Genomic DNA, 12,153 nt, shown 5'->3' with positions numbered 1-12,153 from the left:
AGTGAGCCGGTGATCATCTCTAGGGGTGACCTCTCTGTTCTGCCTCCTTCGCCGGACAGTGAGGGGAGGTGCGTGCCGAGGCGCCCCCGGGGTGATGGTTCTTCGTTGATCAGAGTGGGGAGCAGACAGCGCCGACGGGGCAGAGTGAGCCAGTGATCATCTCTAGGGGTGACCTCTCTGTTCTGCCTCCTTCGTCGGACAGTGAGGGGAGGTGCGTGCCGAGGCGCCCCCGGGGTGATGGTTCTCCGTTGATCATTGACTTGGAGGCTGCACGGAGGGCTGTCAGCGGATCCCTGGTGGTGGGGCGTTTCCTATCGCCCTTCCAAGTAAATCCACGAATCCTCGTGGATGAACTCCGTGCTTGTTCGGCATGGAAGTTGCAAGGTGCAGTTACTATCCAAGAAGTGGCTAGCAAGGATGGTCGTTTCATCCTCAACTTCGGCTCCGAGGAGGACAATCGTTTCGTACTCAAGGCCCAGCCATGGCACTGCAAGCGTGACGACATTATCTTCGCTGAGTTTGATGGCATGGGTGACCCGACGAAAGTTGACCTCGGAGTCATGGCCATATGGGCACAGGTTTGTGACCTCCCCTTTGAACTGAGAACTGAGAGTATTGGTCGGTCTCTAGGGGGCCAAATTGGGGAGGTGATTGTTGTATCTCATCGGGATCAAATGATAGTAGAAAAGTACATGCGTGTACGTGTTAAAATTCCACTACATGAGCCTCTCAAAAGCAAAGTAGGATTCACGCCCTTAGGTAGTAAAGAGAGTATTCAGTATGATGTAAGATATGAAAAACTACCATCGTATTGTGAGTGTTGTGGGCTTGTAGGACACATGTCTGAGAGGTTCTGTGGGATCCCTAAGGATGGGAGAGTAGCATCTGTTCCAAAAAACCTTAGTGTGGATGCTTACTGGAAGGGTCGGGCGTCAAGTGAGAGAGCTCTTATGTTCGGTGGCTCAAACAACAATACCATATCTAGAGCCACGGAGGGAATGGTCGTCAAGGTGAACAAAGCTGTCAGTGATCTCACGGTGATGGACAAGGGTGCTGTGACACCCGCGACGACGGCCAAGGTAGGCCACTCGCTCGGCCAGGAGGGCTGGGCCCTTGTCGCCCCCTAGGGGGCCTCCCTTGGTGTTGTGCCGGGTCAGGAGGACCTGGCGGCTCTCCCTCTTGACCAGACCAACCTTGGCATGGAGCTGGCGGTAAAGGGGGTCTCCCATTCAGGCGCGCCACCGCTCGGTCAGGAGGGCCGGGCTACTGTGGCGCCCCTGAACACCCCTGCTGGGGCAGAGCTTGGTCAGGTGGACCGGGCTGCTGCTCAAACCACCACTGCTAGGCTTGGATAGGAGTGTCTTGGCCTAGTGGCAGGGGGTGTTTCCCTCCCATATGTACTGCCTGGCCAGAAGGGCCAGGTACAAGTACGTTTGGGTGGACCTGGAGCTCCAAACGTGATCCATGAAGCTGCTTCTTCTTGGCAGATCCCAGCCGGACAGAAGGACCAGGCGACCTAGCTGTTGGGTGCAGTTGATTGTGCCTCTTCTACAGCTTTTCCTGGCCTAGTTTACTCCGAATAGCTCTTGTTCAAACCGGATGTGCTGGAGGCACTCTCAGGAGCGGTTGCTGCAAGGCTGGCCACTACAGATACAAACAATAGTATTGGTTTCATGTTTAATGCTAAAAAGATACCCACGCAGGTTAAGCCAAAGGGAAAGGGGAGGAAAGAAAGGAAGGAGAGAGGATATGAGAGGTCAGATGAAGCTCGCAAAAGTATCATAGGTAAAAAAAGGAAGAATCTTTTTGATGCGCCTTCGGCTCGTAGTGAAGTAGATTTTTCTTTTGAAAAAATGATGGATAGCTATGAGTGTATTTTGTATGGAGATATAAGTGTCTCTTCCAAGAGAGTTTGTACGGGTAGAGTGGAAGCAATGAGGGATGGGAGTGGGGGTACCACACATGTAGCGAGAGAAGTAGAGGAGAAAGAAGAAGCTTATGTGCAGAAGAGGAGAGAACCCGTTGGAGATGATGGCGCATCGGCGGCCTCCAAGGAGGAGGTTCGCCGAGCCAAATGAAAATCATAGGATGGAACTGTCATGGTATGCTCTCCCCACGACAGTTCACGAGCTCTTGGACCTTCAAGGGCGTGTCAAGGCAGAGTTGATTTTCCTTTTTGAGTCTCATTTGAATAAATGTAAAGCTGATGAGCTACGTTGTGTTCTAAATTTTGATGCTATGTTTGTAGTGGAAAGTGATGGTCGGGCCGGTGGACTCGTTTTGTTTTATCAAAAGATGAATAAATCCATTTTGAACTATGATTCAGCTCATTTTATTGATGTTCTATTCATGAATGAAAATGTTGTACAGTGGCATTTTACGGGTTTTTATGGTTATCTGAATTGGAATGAGCGTAATCTTTCTTGGGATGATATCCGCAATCTGCATGATAAGGGTGATCACCCCTGGATAATGTTGGGAGACTTCAATGAAATATTATTGTCTTCAGAAAAAGAGGGAGGGAATGTGAGGCCTAATGCAATGATGAGAGACTTTCGTAATTGCTTAGGAGAATGCGGTCTAGAAGATATGGGCTATATTGGTGATTGCTTCACTTGGATAAGAGGTGAGATTAGGGAGAGACTTGATCGTGGGGTTTGTAATGTGGATTGGGCGAACAAATTCCCATGGGTTGCAATCATAAACGAAGAACATGTCCATTCTGATCACCGACCCCTTTGTCTTGGATACATAATATTATGATTGTAACATGTTTAATCAATCTGGAGGACGAGTAAAACAGTTTGAAGCTCGTTGGCTCAAAGAAGAGACAGTCGTAGAAATAGCACGTACATCATGGAAAAAAGCAAAGATGTTAGGTATTGGACCATCTCTCGCTGAACGTACCAGGGGCGGTGCACGCGGATTTGCATACCTGGGATCGTGATATACTAAGGGGGCCGAAAAATAGAATTAAAAAACTCAAAAAAAATCTAGAAAAATTGTGAAGGGGCCCTATGAATGCGGAAACTCAAGCGCGGCAAAAAGGAGACCCTAGTCCTTATTGAAAATCTTTTGGAACAAGAAGAGATATACTGGCTACAACGGGGTCGTGCAAACTGGCTATTACATGGTGATCATAATACCTCTTTTTTCCATAATGCGGCAACAGCGAGAAAGAAGAGAAACCAGATCAAAAAGTTAATTGATGAAAATGGCGTCTGGGTACAAGACACGAAGATGAAAAATCACATTTTGGGGTATTTTTCAAACCTTTTCAAATCAGAAGTGGTTCAACCGAATCTAGAGGTCATATCCCTTGTCAAAAGGAAAGTGAACGATGAAATGAATAAGGCCCTTCTAGCCCCTTATACAGAAGATGATGTATGAAAGGCCCTCTTTGATATTGAAGATTTAAAAGCACCTGGGCCGGACGGTCTGCACGCCATTTTTTATAAAAGATTTTGGCCTATGTTGGGGATGGCATGACAAAAGAGGTACTCCAGGCGGTAACACTTGCTCGATACCTGAGGTCTGGAATGATACTAGAATAGTAATGATCCCAAAGGTTAATTCCCCAGACAAGGTAACTCAATTCAGACCTATAATTCTATGCAATGTGGTATATAAAGTGATCTCAAAAATGATTGCGGTGCGCTTGAAGATAATGAAGGAAATATGCCCTAGAGGCAATAATAAAGTTGTTATTTATATTTCCTTATATCATGATAAATGCTTATTATTCATGCCAGAATTGTATTAACCGGAAACTTAGACATGTGTGAATACATAGACAAACTGAGTGTCACTAGTATGCCTCTACTTGACTAGCTCGTTAATCAAAGATGGTTGAGTTTCCTAGCCATGGACAAGAGTTGTCATTTGATGAACGGGATCACATCATTAGAGAATGATGTGATTGACTTGACCCATCCATTATCTTAGCACGATGATCATTTAGTTTGTTGCTATTGCTTTCTTCATAACTTATACATGTTCCTATGACTATGAGATTATGCAACTCCCGAATACCGGAGGAACTCTTAGTGTGCTATCAAACATCACAACGTAACTGGGTGACTATAAAGATGCTTTACAGGTGTCTCCGATGGTGTTTGTTAAGTTGGCACAGATCGAGATTAGGATTTGTCACTCCGATTGTTGGAGAGGTATCTCCGGGCCCTCTCGGTAATGCACATCACTATAAGCCTTGCAAGAAATGTGACTAATGAGTTAGTTGCGGGATGATGCATTACGGAACGAGTAAAGAGACTTTCCGGTAACGAGATTGAACTAGGTATTGAGATACCGATGATCGAATCTCGGGCAAGTAACATACCGATGACAAAGGGAACAACATATGTTGTTATGCGGTTTGACCGATAAAGATCTTCGCAGAATATGTAGGAACCAATATGAGCATCCAGGTTCCTCTATTGGTTATTGACCGGAAGTGAGTCTCGGTCATGTCTACATAGTTCTCGAACCCGTAGGGTCCTCACGCTTAACGTTCGGTGACAATCGATATTATGAGTTTATGTGTTTTGATGTATCGAAGGTAGTTCAGAGTTCCGGATATGATCACGGACATGACGAGGAGTCTTGAAATGGTCGAGTCATAAAGATCGATATATTGGAAAGGCTATGTTTGGACATCATAATAGTTCCGGGTGAGTTCGGGCATTTACCGGAGTACCAAGGGGTACCGGAACCCCCCGGGGAGTGTATGGGCCTTACTGAGCCTTAGTGGGAGAGAGGAGGAGGCGGCCATGGTGGAGGGCACGCCCCCCCCCAAGCCCAATCCGAATTGGGTGGGGGTCGGCCCCCCTTTCCTTCCCTCTCTCTCTCTCTCCCTTCCTTCCTCTCCTACTCCAACTAGGGAAGGGGGAATCCTACTCCCACCGGGAGTAGGACTCCCCCCTTGGGCGCGCCATGAGAGGGCCGGCCCTCCCCCTCCTCCACTCCTTTATATACGGGGGAGGGGGCATCCCATAGACACACAAGTTGATTGTTTAGCCGTGTGTGGTGCCCCCTCCACAGATTTCCACCTCGGTCATATCGTTGTAGATCTTAGGCAAAGCCCTGCGTCGGTAACTTCATCATCACCGTCATCACGCCGTCGTGCTGACGAAACTCTCCCTCGACCTCAGCTGGATCTAGAGTTCGTGGGACGTCACCGAGTTGAACGTGTGTAGATCGCAGAGGTGCCGTACCTTCGGTGCTAGGATCGGATCGTGAAGACGTAAGACTACATCAACCGTGTTGTCATAACGCTTTCGCTTACGGTCTACGAGAGTACATGGACAACACTCTCCCCTATCGTTGCTATGCATCACCTAGATGGATCTTGCGTGTGCGTAGGATCTTTTTGAAATTACTGCGTTCCCCAATAGTGGCATCCAAGCCAGGTTTATGCGTAGATGTTATATGCATGAGTAGAACCCAAAGGAGTTGTGGGCGTGAGTATATACATATTGCTTGCCGTCACTAGTTGATTCTTGATTCAGCGGTATTGCTGGATGAAGTGGCTCAGACCGACATTATGCGTACGCTTACGCGAGACTGGTTCTACCGACGTGCTTCACACAAAGGTGGCTAGTGGGTGTATGTTTCTCCAACTTTAGTTGAATCGGTTTCAATGCACAGGGTTCTTTTTGAAGATCAAAAAGCAATCACTGTACTACATTGTGGTTTTGATGCGTAGGTAAGAACGGTTCTTGCTAGAAGCCCGTAGCAGCCGCATAAAACTTGCAACAACAAAGTAGAGGACGTCTAACTTGTTTTTGCAGGGCATGTTGTGATGTGATATGGTCAAGACATGATGCTAAATTTTATTGTATGAGATGATCATGTTTTGTAACAGAGTTATCGGCAACTGGCAGAGCCATATGGTTGTCGCTTTATTGTATGAACTGCAATCGCCATGTAATTGCTTTACTTTATCACTAAGCGGTAGCGATAGTCGTAGAAGCAATAGTTGGCGAGACGACAACAATGCTATGATGGAGTTCAAGGTGTCAAGCCGGTGACGATGGTGATCATGACGATGCTTTGGAGATGGAGATCAAAGGCACAAGATGATGATGGCCATATCATATCACTTATATTGATTGCATGTGATGTTTATCCTTTATGCATCTTATTTTGCTTAGTTCGGTGGTAGCATTATAAGATGATCTCTCACTAAATTTCAAGGTACACGTGTTCTCCCTGAGTATGCACCGTTGCTACAATTCATCATGCTGAGACACCACGTGATGATCCGGTGTGATAAGCTCTACGTTCACATACAATGGGTGCAAGCCAGTTTTGCACACACAGAATACTCAGGTTAAACTTGACGAGCCTAGCATATGCAGATATGGCCTCGGAACACTGAGACCGAAAGGTCGAGCGTGAATCATATAGTAGATATGATCAACATAGTGATGTTCACCATTGAAAACTACTCCATCTCACGTGATGATCGGACATGGTTTAGTTGATATGGATCACGTGATCACTTAGATGATTAGAGGGATGTCTATCTAAGTGGGAGTTCTTAAGTAATTTGATTAATTGAACTTTAATTTATCATGAACTTAGTACCTGATAGTATTTTGCATGTCTATGTTGTTGTAGATAGATGGCCCGTGCTGTTGTTCCATTAAATTTTAACGTGTTCCTAGAGAAAGCTAAGTTGAAAGATGATGGTAGCAATTACACGGACTGAGTCCGTAACTTGAGGATTATCCTCATTGCTGCATAGAAGAATTACGTCCTGGAAGCACCACTGGGTGACAAACCTGCTGCAGATGTTGCTGGCGACGTTAAGAACGTCTGGCAAAGAAAAGATGATGACTACTCGATAGTTTAGTGTGCCATGCTTTACGGCTTAGAACCGGGACTTCAACGATGTTTTGAACGTCATGGAGCATATGAGATGTTCCAGGAGTTGAAGTTAATATTTCAAGCAAATGTCCGGAATGAGAGATACGAAGTCTCCAATAAGTTCTACAGCTGCAAAATGTAGGAGAATAGTTCTGTCAGTGAACATATACTTAGAATGTCTGGGTACCACAACCACTTGACTCAGTTGGGAGTTAATCTTCCTGATGATAGTGTCATTGACAGAGTTCTTCAATCACTGCCACTAAGCTACAAGAGCTTCGTCATGAACTATAATATGCAAGGGATGGATAAGACAATTCCCGAGCTCTTCGCGATGCAAAAGGCTGCGGAGGTAGAAATCAAGACAACCAGTTTCAAGAAGAAGGGCAAAGGGAAGAAGGGGAACTTCAAGAAGAACAGCAAGCAAGTTGCTGCTCAAGTGAAGAAGCCCAAGTCTAGACCTAAGCCTGAGACTGAGTGCTTCTACTGCAAAGGGACTGGTCACTAGAAGCGGAAGTGCCCCAAGTATTTGGCGGATAAGAAGGATGGCAAAGTGAAAGGTATATTTGATATACATGTTATTGATGTGTACCTTACTAATGCTCGCAGTAGCACCTGTGTATTTGATATTGGTTTTGTTGCTAATATTTGTAACTCGAAACAGGGGCTACAGATTAAGAGAAGATTGGCTAAGGACGAGGTGACGATGCACGTGGGAAATGGTTCCAAAGTCAATGTGATCGCCGTCAACATGCTACCTCTACATCTACCTTCGGGATTAGTATTAGACCTGAATAATTGTTATTTGGTGCCAGCGTTAAGCATGAACATTATATCTGGATCCTGTTTGATGCGAGACAGTTATTCATTTAAATCAGAGAATAATGATTGTTCTATTTATATGAGTAATATCTTTTATGGTCATGCACCCTTGATGAGTGGTCTATTTTTACTAAATCTCGATAGTAGTGATACACATATTCATAGTATTGAAGCCAAAAGATATAAGTTTAATAATGATAGTGCAACTTATTTGTGGCACTGCCGTTTAGGTCATATTGGTGTAAAGCGCATGAAGAAACTCCATGCTGATGGACTTTTGGAATCACTTGATTATGAATCACTTGATGCTTGCGAACCATGCCTCATGGGAAAGATGACCAAGACTCGTTCTCCAGAACAATGGAACGGGCAACAGACTTATTGGAAATAATACATACTGATGTATGCGGTCTGATGAATGTTGATGCTCCTGGTGGGCATCGTTATTTTCTGACCTTCACAGATGATTTGAGCAGATATGGGTATATCTACTTGATGAAACATAAGTCTGAAACATTTGAAAAGTTCAAACAATTTCAGAGTGAAGTGGAAAATCATCATAGCAAGAAAATTAAGTTTCTACGATCTGATCGTGGAGGTGAATATTTGAGTTATGAGTTTGGTCTTCATTTGAAACAATACGGAATAGTTTCGCAACTCACGTCACTTGGAACACCACAACGTAATGGTGTGTCCGAACGTCGTAACCGCACTTTATTAGATATGGTGCGATCTATGATGTCTCTTACTGATTTACCGCTATCGTTTTGGGGTTATGCTTTAGAGATGGCTGCATTCACCTTAAATAGGGAACCATCAAAATCCGTTGAGACGACACCTTATGAACTGTGGTTTGGCAAGAAACCCAAGTTGTCGTTTCTTAAAGTTTGGGGCTGCGATATGTTGGGGAAAGCAGTAATTTCAAAAAAAATTCCTATGCACACGCAAGATCATGGTGATGCATAGCAACGAGAGGGGAGAGTGTTGTCTATGTACCCTCGTAGACCGTAAGCGGAAGCATTATGACAACGCGGTTGATGTAGTCGTACGTCTTCACGATTGACTGATCCTAGTACCGAAGATACGACACCTGAGGGAGTCCTGGATTAGGGGGTGTCCGGATAGCCGGACTATACCTTCGGCCGGACTCCTGGACTATGAAGATACAAGATTGAAGACTTCGTCCCATGTCCGGAAGGGACTTTCCTTGGCGTGGAAGGCAAGCTTGGCGATACGGATATGTAGATCTCCTACCATTGTAACCGACTCTGTGTAACCCTAGCCCTCTCCGATGTCTATATAAACCGGAGAGTTTTAGTCCATAGGACGAACAACAATCATACCATAGGCTAGCTTCTAGGGTTTAGCCTCTCTGATCTCGTGGTAGATCTACTCTTGTACTACCCATATCATCAATATTAATCAAGCAGGACGTAGGGTTTTACCTCCATCAAGAGGGCTCGAATCTGGGTAAAACATCGTGTCCCCTGCCTCCTGTTACCATCCGGCCTAGACGCACAGTTCGGGACCCCCTACCCGAGATCCGCCGGTTTTGACACCGACATTGGTGCTTTCATTGAGTTCCTCTGTGCCATCACCATCAGGAAGGATGCCTCATCCCGTCTTTAAAGTCGGCACCGTTGCTAAGGGAGCTTTGGCTGTCGGCCAGACTCTCAGGCTAGGTGGTTTCCTTATGACCACCCGTTCGGCTGCTGCGCCGACGATGACCTCTCGGGTCATCAAAAGCAATCTTCACGTCAGCTCGGAATTCGCCGAGCAGCTAGATCCAATGGAGCTCTCTTCCCTAAACGAGCTCTTGGATCGCTTCGCCGCCCTGGGAGTCGCTACGGATTACGACCAGATTGGGTCTAAACCCGATCTGAGAGAGATTAACTCCCCCAGGTCACCCATCACGTTGCCATGGTAGAGGGACAATGCGGAGACCCTTCATCTATCTTAAGGACTAGATATGTCCGGATTCCCGATCCCTCCAAGTCGGATACCCGCGGAGGGGAGGACATCACTCAAGACCTAAACTTAAAGTCAGGTGACGGGCTAGATTCATTGGATAGCATCCAAGAATCCAAACTTCCGAGTTCGGAAACTCCTTGGCCCCTGGGTCTCAGATTGGGTGAGGTTTCGGATTTGATTCCGCCCACCCACCCGTACATAAGCGATCTATCCCAAATTAGGCAAGAGCCCGAAGAAACAATACATCATTACTGGGCCAGATTCCTCCTGGTAATGAACAGGATAAAGGACTGTCGCAAGGAAGACACAATTTCATTCTTCTGCAATAATTGCACGGACAAGGGAATCCTCAACGCCATAAGTCGCCGTGATATTACACGCTTTGCTGACTTGGCCTCCATAGTACGAAAGTACTGTGCGATGGAAAGCGCCTGGAAAACCGAAACAAAATTTTGGGACAATCTGGCCTTGAATACAAACCCGGTCCGAAATAAAAGGGTGCATCATCGTCAGACACCCGGGTTCAATACCAAAAAGCAAAAGCCCTCTATAGTGCATGGAACCATACTGGAAGGATGGCTTGATGGACCCTGTAAAATTCATAGTGCAGAGGGCGCCACACCAACTCACATCCTTAGATCATGTTGGATACTCCGACAGGTGGCAAAAATTGGCGAAGATCTTCTAATTCCAGAAGCCACAGAAAGCCACCCCAGAGAAACCAGTACGATATTAACAGTCTTCGAGACTTTCACATCAAATAATATGCGAAAAAGAACACTCCGCGGCCTTGCCGAAGTCTACCAAGTAGCAACAATAAACCCATGGAGTGACACAACTATTACTTTTAACGCCAGTGATGAACCTAAATTCCGAACAGCCCGAGCACCAGCCGCATTGGTCCTCAATCCAATAGTGGACGTCTTTCATCTTACCAAGGTACTCATGGATGGCGGCAGCGGATTGAACCTCATTTATGAGGAAACCCTTCAAAAAATGGAAATAGACTGGAACCGCATTGAGCGAAGCAGCACAACCTTTAGAGGAATAATCCCCAGTCGGGAAGCGCGCTGTACAGGAAAAATCACACTAGATGTGGTGTTCGGCATGCTGGATAATTACAGGTCCGAAGAGGTCACGTTCCAGGTGGCCCCGTTCAGTAGAGGATATCACGCTCTGCTAGGGCGGGAAGCGTTTACAGTCTTCCAAGCAATACCCCATTACGAGTATATGAAGCTCAAGATGCTCGGGCCTAACGGAATCATCACTCTCGTTAGTGATCCGGACATAGCACTCCGCACCAAAAACAAGACAGACGCACTGGCCCTCGAGGCGCTATCCGAAGCCCTAGCGGCTGAGGAACTGACTGCGCTGCGCTCCATGGTGAATAGGGACGATGTGATACTCGATAAAAGATCCAAGTCCACCTCCTTTAAACCCGCGGACGAAATAGTCAAATTCCAGGTCCATCCAACGGACCCCAATAAAACAGCTTCCATCAGGGCACAGTTAAACCCTGATGTAGACGCCGCACTGCGAGAGTTCCTATGAGAGAACTGTGACATTTTCTCCTGGCACCCTTCAGACATGCCAGGAATCCCACGCAGGCTGGCCAAACACAGCTTAAATATCCTAAAAGGATTCAAGCCAGTCAAACAGGCTCTTCGGCGTTTTTCCGAACCTAAGAGACAGGCCATGGGAGAGGAACTAGCCAAGCTATTGGAGGCTGGATTCATCAAAGATATAAAACATCCGGACTGGCTAGCAAACCTGGTGATGGTACCAAAGAAGGACAAATCCTGGCGCCTGTGTGTTGATTTCAAAGACCTTAACAAGGCTTGCCCAAAGGATCCCTTCCCTCTCCCCCGCATCGATCAAATTATCGACGCTACCGCAGGACACGATTCGTTGTGTTTCCTCGACGCATACTCCGGCTACCATCAAATAAAGATGGCAGAGTCAGACCAAGCCGCAACGGCATTCATCACACCATACGGCCCATTCTGCTTCAACACAATGCCCTTCGGGCTCAAAAACGCCGGCGCAACATATCAGCGCATGATTCAGACATGTCTGGCAAACCAGATCGACAAAACAGTGGAGGCATACGTAGATGATGTGGTCGTTAAAACAAGACATGTCGAATCTCTAGTAGATGACTTGAGGCTAACATTCGATAACCTCCGAACATACGACATCAAGCTCAACCCGGAAAAATGCGTTTTCGGCGTTCCAGCTGGAAAGCTCTTGGGCTTCATTGTATCCGGTAGAGGAATTGAAGCAAATCCAGCGAAGATCCGAGCTCTGTCACAATTGGATATCCTGAAGGACCTCAAACAAATACAAAAATTAACCGGATGCGTGGCGGCTCTAAGCCGCTTTATCTCCCGCTTAGGAGAAAAGGCGCTACCCCTTTACCGCCTACTTCGGCGCACCGAACACTTCGAGTGGACGGATGCAACCACGGCCGGACTCGACGAAATAAAAGCC

General features: G+C 46.4%; 1 pseudogene; it reads left to right on the top strand.

The window, feature by feature from the left end:
- The first annotated feature begins 839 nt into the window (after positions 1-839).
- Positions 840-12,153, top strand: part of LOC119283569 — an 84,530-nt pseudogene continuing 73,216 nt past the window's right edge.

Source organism: Triticum dicoccoides, chromosome 4A, assembly GCF_002162155.2.
Source record: "Triticum dicoccoides isolate Atlit2015 ecotype Zavitan chromosome 4A, WEW_v2.0, whole genome shotgun sequence".
In the NCBI taxonomy this organism is placed as follows: Eukaryota; Viridiplantae; Streptophyta; class Magnoliopsida; order Poales; family Poaceae; genus Triticum; species Triticum dicoccoides.
Note: the sequence above shows the minus strand (reverse complement) of the source record. Positions and strands in the feature narration are given on the sequence as shown.